This window comes from Rosa rugosa, chromosome 7 (genome assembly GCF_958449725.1).
Source record: "Rosa rugosa chromosome 7, drRosRugo1.1, whole genome shotgun sequence".
Lineage (NCBI taxonomy): Eukaryota > Viridiplantae > Streptophyta > Magnoliopsida > Rosales > Rosaceae > Rosa > Rosa rugosa.
The window spans coordinates 39,386,134-39,393,868 of record NC_084826.1 but is presented as its reverse complement, the minus strand read 5'-3'; the positions used below and the strand labels follow the sequence as shown (position 1 = coordinate 39,393,868).

Sequence of the window (7,735 nt, the reverse complement as noted above, 5' to 3'; positions counted from 1 at the left end):
TAATTCTTTTACAACAAAATTCGATCAATTTTTTAAATCGTGGATTGGTTGACGAAGAGAATGAATTTGTGGAGAAACTACAAGAAGCACTAATGGAGGTTGAGGTTCAACTTGAAGCCATAGATTTAGACAATAATTGATCAAAATTTGTTGAAGCAAAATGGCTAGGCTAGAATAGAAAATGAACAAGTGAGTTACCAATTAAGTTTTTTTTTTTAAAAAAAATTATTTTTGAGACTATTTTGCTCTCATCCCTTTGTCACATAGAGAGAGAAGCTATAGAAGACTTCGTAAGAGGTCGCCGGAATCCGAATCAGGTCATCGGACTCAGTCGGAAACATCACCGGAGGTCACTAGAGATCTCCAAAGAGGTTGTCGGTGCTCTCATAGGTCGCCAGAGACTTTTATTACCCCCTATAATCTTTTATTGCCCCCCAGTAAAAACTTTTTATTGGGGGGCAATAAATGTTTATTGGGAGGAAGGGGAACTAATCTCCCTAAAATTAAACAAATAAAACTTTGATTAAAGAAAAAGATGAGAAGATTACATCAATTCAAAACTTTTATTGAGGGCAATAAAATGTTGAGAAATGTTTTATCACCCCCCAATAAATGTTTTATTCAAAGACAATAAAACATTTTGTCTTTTTTCTTTCTTTCTGGGCCTTCTGCCCCCATTTTACCAAAAAAAATAAAAAATAAAAAATAAAAAAAGAAAGAGAGGGTAGGCATTTGGTTGCAGCTGAAGGACATGCCTTTTTTTTTTTTTTTTCCAATACAGCTGAAGGACATCATGGGTTGCTCTTGATGGGACTGCTTAGTTGCTTGGATTGTCAAAGTCGATGAGGAACACGACGCGATGTTGTTCATCTTTTTAGAAATGAAGGCAGAAGACGCCATTTCGCTTGAGGACGAGATTGTCGCTTGACAACGCGGATGTAGGTGAACGACGCGTTGTGGCTGATAATTTCAACATAGATGAGGCGGATGATGTACTCCTTCATCTTGCGCTTGGGGATGTCAGGCTTAGAAAGGCGTCGTTTTAGGGTTTCGATCTTGTGGAGGACGATGCGTTCCTCTTTGGCTTTGCCGATGGACTTAACGAGGTAGAGGAACTCCTTGGATTGGCCGAAGGTGCCTTGGGAGCCCATGGCGAGCTTCCGTCCGATGGTCTTGAGCTGCTTCATTAGGGAATCTGGGGCATCAAGGAGTGTGAATTGTGAAGAGAGAAGAGGGGGTTTTGGGTCTCCCAGAGGGCATATCTGAAATGTAAGGGGGGGGGGGGGTGTGCGAGAGAGAGAGAGATGGCATGAGGTAGTTTATTAATTTGGCTGAGAGTAAAATTGTCATTTTACTTTAAATTGGATTAGTGTGGGAATAAAATTCTGTTGCTGGAATAAGCGGGTTAATTTTAACCCATTTTAGTGTTTTGGGTCAAGGCCCCTTTTAAAAATTAAGTAATACTAGATATTCATTTATTTGGTTGATACAGGTTTGGATTTAATTTTTTTTTTTTTTTAAAAGAGGATCAAAGGGTTTTGTATTATCAAATCAGGTCGGATTGAACTTTTATTTGTAACTTAAAGTATTTGGGTCTATGTCAAATCTGCTCCAAATCTTTTCCATTGATATGTCTCGTGGGGGGGGGAAAGTCAAACTATAACTGGTTATTAAGCTGTTCGAGCTTGTTAAAGTTTATTAAGCTGAAGCCTGGAGCTTGGACAACTATATGGACTTTGTGAAATCTAAAAGTACTAATCTCATTGAGAACCTATATCCTTTTTTTTTTAAGTAATATCATGTCGACATATTAATACTCAAGCCAGAAAATGCCATTACATATCCCTCTACCATGTATGGGTAGCTAAAGAGTTTGTGGTTAGAACCACAACGATACATAGATTAGGTCCAATCAATCATTTGACGGTACCCATGCTGACAAAGCCAAGAAACTATGTGACCTAAGACTAGTTAATAGGCTAAACTCAAAGAAAAATAAAGGTAAATTTTTCTCCTTGCCCTTCACACTAGGGCTAGGAGGTTTTTCCGGGCAAATTTAAAGCACACTTAGCACTTCTTCAGCTAGTATCTTCTTGGTTTTTTGGGGGTTTCTTGTTCTTCGACCCCAGGGGACGACCCCTGTTCTTCTTGCTATCACTCTTTGCAGCTTGCCCTCCATTTTTGGGCATCATGACCTCTGCTGGCACTAGCATACCGCTAGGAGTTTCAACTAAACCAAGTGATTTGACAGTGAATGGGAGAGCAGGAACTTTTACCTTCTTCATAGGCGCAGCATTATCCTTGAACTCTTCCAGCAGAAACTTTAATTTCTTTGGTGAAGAGAATGGTGAAGGAGGACGGCTTCTCTTCAGTGGTTCCGGTGGCAGATCATCAGCTGTGATCAAAGCTAGGGTTTGATCAGTGTAACTTGCACCCTGCATCTGTGCATTTCGTATGAGAACCGGCTTGTGCTGTTTGATTGTGTCTTTTGTGCCGAACAGATTGCCAGAAATGGGGGGTAAGATCGGGTTCTGCACCCCTTAAAGTGAAAGGCACCATTGCTGGAGACATCTGCAGAGTTTCGAAATGGATTGCGCAGCCCAATTCGTTTATCATCGGTCCCAGTGGCTTGTTGCTGCTGCTACCGTTGGTTTGCCATCTTCATGGTAAATCAGGTGGCATGTATTACACTTACCCACCAGGTTCTCAAAAAAGAACGATATTTCTTCCACCACATTTGGAGCCAGCTTTAGGGTTTTTTTTTTTCAAGAAAAAAGGCTAAGAGATATCATGAGAAACTCTTACCCTGATCTTGCCGGTATTGTCAAATAGCTTCATGTCTTCGGTCTTGAAATTTCCCCGCAACATAGGCCACATTGATGATGGTGGTCTTGACTTCCAATGCCGGAGGAATATTGTCGATCTTGACCTAGAAGAAAATAGAATCCATTTTCACCGCAGTGGGATTTGTAAGGCCATCATATGCCTGAATGATCATTGGAGCCCGATTGATATACCATGGTCCCCCCACAACACTTTGTTTTGATCCTTCTTGAGATCGAATGCAAACACAAACAATCCTTGCGTGCGTTCCTGGACTTTAAACTCACTGTTAAGGACCCAAATTCTTCGAAAATGTCTGTGTAGATCCATGGCTGCAACCGGTTTGGTCGTCAGCGGTTGAGCGAGCAGGAAAGTGTTATGAAAATAGGCTTAAATAGGCATTCTTGTTCCGAGTAGGAGAACTCATTATGTGTCATGTGCTGTGCACGTGTGCAGTGGGTTAATTAGTCGTTTATCAGGTTAATTTGGGTTGAGTTGTTAATTAGCTGGGTTGTTATTGTAGCCAATGGTAGGTAGCTCATCCTTGGGTTATATAAACCAGAACTCTGTACTCCTTTCATCATCTATCAATATATCAGTATTTCTTCTTTGCGTTATTTTCTTCCTTCTGCAATTTCTTTCTTCGTTGGGGTTCATACCCTAACAACTGGTATCAGAGCCCACCTCATGGGGCCGAGGAGCGCTGGGAATCCACCACCATACTCGCCAGCACCGCCGCGTCCACCCAACCTAGATGAATGGAGGAGGAAGAGGATCCAAATCGCGAGAGAAGAGACAGCTGCGTGGCGCCGTGAACTTGAGAAAACTATGGCGTCGTTCCAGTCCGAGTTACTAAACGAGTTGAGGCAATTTCGCTTGGAGATCACAGCTCAGGTGATGGAGCCGTTGGTGCCGACTTCTTCCGTACCGATCATATCTCTGCCAGTGACTCAGCTACAATTTGGGACCATCGATTCGTACATACCGCACCAACAGCTGTACATGATGTCGCCGCCGCCACCACCACCGGCCGCTGCGGATCAACACCAGCCTCCTATCTATAACGTCGTCCAGAAGCTGACCAGTTTGCCGGCCCACACAGATCGGATCGTGACTCCTCCACCACTGGCACAGTTCACCTCCAGCCCCCTTCCTCTGTTGGACGGTGCTCCTCTGCAGATTCATCCACCCAAAATCCATAGCTCGCGACTCCAAATCAGCTCTCCACCGCTGGCACAACCCACCACGAAGCCTCCTCCTCAGCTCGACGGCGCCGTTTCGACTCAACCAGACAGTTCCCCTGTATCTTTTTGCTCGGTAAGTGGCACTAACACAAGTGTTTCTAATCCGTTCAATTGTCACAAGAATGATTGTGGTGGTATGGGTTTTGTGTTTGGTGCTAATGGTATTGATGAGAAATTAGAGAATGGGAAGAGTGTCGAGAAGAGGGCTGAGGTGGCTAGTGGAGATGGTAGAGAGTTCAGTGAGCTTGAGTGTGTCATTGCCAAGCAGGACGAGGGTGGTCTAGTTGAAGATAAGGAGCAGCTTAGCAATGGAATGTCAGAATTTCATGCCCTCCAACTGTTTGATAAAATGCCAAAGTTAGATGGGTTGTGTAATGCAAGAAGGACCATTATTGCTCCTATGAGCATTCGAGACAAAGGCGGAGGACTCACTACTCATCGTGAAGTTGTTGATGCTTCTGATGAGATGGCGATTTTTTCTGTCAATGCTAAGCAGGAAGATGTTGGTTTCGCTGAAGTTAAGAAGCAGGTTTCAAGAAGTGTGACTTATAATGGTCATGACATGCATGAATTTGTACCTCAGAGAAGTGCTGCATATATCAGTCAACATGATGTTCATATTGGGGAAATGACAGTTGCAGAAACCTTGGCTTTTTCGGCAAGATGCCAAGGCGCCGGAACTCGTTATGAGATGCTAGAAAAGTTGAGTAGAAGAGAGAAAGAAGCAAGAATTAAGCCGGATATAGACTTGGATATCTACATGAAGGGAATAGCATAAGAAAGCCAAAGGGCAGTATTTGTAACAAGTTATATTCTTAAGATTTTGGGACTGGGTGGCTGTGCAGATACCTTGGTAGGGGATCAAATGATAAGGGGTATATCTGGAGTACAAAAGAAGTGCGTCACAACTGGTGAGATGTCGGTTGGACCTGCTAAGGCACTATTCATGGATGAAATATCGACTGGTTTGGATAGTTCAACAACTTATCAGATAGTAAATTCAATCAAGCAATTTGTTCACATTCTCCATGGGACTGCTTTCATCTCATTGCTGCAGCCACCACCTGAGACTTATGATATATTTGATGACATTATTGTTCTTTCTGATGGTCAAATCGTGTACCAAGGTCCCCGTGAATATATTCTTGACTTTTTCAAATCCATGGGCTTCAGATGTCCCGAGAGAAAAGGTGTGGCCGATTTTCTGCAAGAAGTGACATCAAAGAAAGATCAGGAGCAGTATCGGGGAAGCAGAGATGAGCCTTACAAGTTCATCACAGTCGAAGAATTCTCTGAGCCATTCCAATCTTTTCATGTAGGGGGCACAATTACTAATGAACTTGCAACTCCATTTGACAAGACCAAGAGCCACCCAGCTACATTATCAACCAATATATATGGGGTTAAAAAAGCCAAACTGGTGAAAACTTGTCTCTTAAGGGAGTTCTTGCTGATGAAGAGGAACTCATTTGTTTACCTTTTCAAGCCTACCCAACAATCAATATTGGCTCTGATTACAATGACACTATTCCTAAGGACTAAGATGCACCATGACATAGTGATTAATGGAGGTCTTTATGCTGGTGCTTTGTTCTTCTCCTTGTATACTGTTGTGCTCAATGCAGTGGCAAAGATATCGATGACTGTAGCGAAGCTTCCAGTTTTTTATAAGCAAAGAAAGCTACTCTTGTTTCCACCATGGGCGTATGCACTTCCCACGTGGATCCTCAAGATCCCTCTCACTTGTGTTGAAGTTGGTGTTTGGGTATTTGTTTCCTATTATGTCATTGGATATGATCCAAATGTTGGAAGGTTGTTCAAACAATACCTTCTCCTCCTACTCATGCATCAAATGGTTAATGCATTATTCAAATCCATTGCTGGAACTAGTAGAAGCTGGACTATTGCTAATACACTTGTCTCATTCTCAACATGCGTATATGTGGCTTTGGGAGGCTTTATCCTGTCAAGAGGGAATATAAAGGAATGGTGGAAATGGGGCTACCGGATATCACCTTTGATGTATGGGCAGAATGCTATTATAATTAATGAGTTCCTTGGCAAGACAACTCTAATGGATCTCTTCAATGTAATTGGTTCTATGTATGCTACGCTTCTCCTTATCTTCAACTAGACCACCCTCGTCCTGCTTGGCAATGACACACTCAAGCTCACTGAACTCTCTACCATCTCCACTAGCCACCTCAGCCCTCTTCTCGACACTCTTCCCATTCTCTAATTTCTCATCAATACCATTAGCACCAAACACAAAACCCATACCACCACAATCATTCTTGTGACAATTGAACGGATTAGAAACATTTGTGTTAGTGCCACTTACCGAGCAAAAAGATGCAGGGGAACTGTCTGTTTGTATGTAAAAATCATCCATGAATTCAAACTGCTGTAGCTTAAGTTGTACTCTCACTTCTCCTCTCGTTTGCATTTTTTCTCCATTGGCCAAAATCACATTTAATGGTGAAAATTGATGTATTTGAGCCTTGGAGCCTTTGAGTAATTGTGGATGAATGAAATTGTGTGTGGCACCCGAATCAATTAGGATGTGCACTATTCTCTTGTTGAAAACTCCCTTAAATTGCATAGTAGCTGGCTGTGCATTTTCTCCTCCCATAACCTGCAGTCTAATCAGTGGTTCTTCAATAACGACTATTGGAGGTACCTCCACTAACTGTTGCTCATCAGTGCCCTCAGATAATTCATCATCGTTGGGTACAATCTCCATGCTCATCATCTGACCCTTTTTTCTGCAGTTGTGTCCAGGCTTGTATGGCTCATTGCAAAAGTAACATTGATTTCTAGCTCGTCTAGCTTCAAACTCAGCATCAGAGAGCTTAACCCTGACATTATTGCTACCACTTGCAGGACCTGAATTGGGGTGAGTGATTCGAGGAGTGAAAGCAGTCCCACTTGGCCTTAAGTTAGTTCTAGCATCAGTTGTAAACTTGCTGCCCCCTGTAGTTGATTTGTGACTGTAAGAGCTTCGTGAAAAGTTCCTGTGACTTTCATTTCTTGTCTCATAGACTCTAGCAAGCTCACATGCTTCATATAGGGTCCTAGGTTTCTGTGCTTGCACATCCACTCTTATATCTTCCTTCAAGCCTCCAATGAAACAGGACAGCAATACCTCAGGAGGAAAACCAGGTGCCCTTCTGGAAAGTTTGGTGAACTGTTCCTTGTAACTTTCCACAGAACCAGTTTGATTCATTCTTGCCAAAGCAGCCTGGTATTCTGATCTATTATAGCCACTAAATTCCCTCATTAGTAAATCAGCCAGCCCTTGCCAAGTATTAGGAAACTCATGTCTAAACATATACCACCTATCTGATGCTTTATCAGACAAATTCATTGTGGCAATGGATAGCTTCCTTTCTACTGGTATTTGGTAGAACTCGAAATATTGGTCAGCCTTGTTAAGCCATTCCACAGGGTCTCCTCCACTAAACACATTGAACTCCAACCTCATTTGTTTCATGGTAGGTAGGTTAGGATCAATGAAAGGAAAACCAAAATAATTTGGCTGCATTTGTGGAACTGGTTGATAATAGTTGGTTTGGCCCTGATGATATGGTAGAGGCAAAATGTGTGTGAATGGTGGTATTGGTGCAGCTTGCTGATAATTAGGAGGTGACGAATGAGTCGTTGTGGTG

General features: G+C 42.5%; 1 pseudogene; it reads left to right on the top strand.

The window, feature by feature from the left end:
* The first annotated feature begins 3,651 nt into the window (after positions 1 to 3,651).
* On the top strand, positions 3,652 to 6,201 carry LOC133723286 (pleiotropic drug resistance protein 1-like; annotated as a pseudogene).
* Positions 6,202 to 7,735: the final 1,534 nt, after the last annotated feature.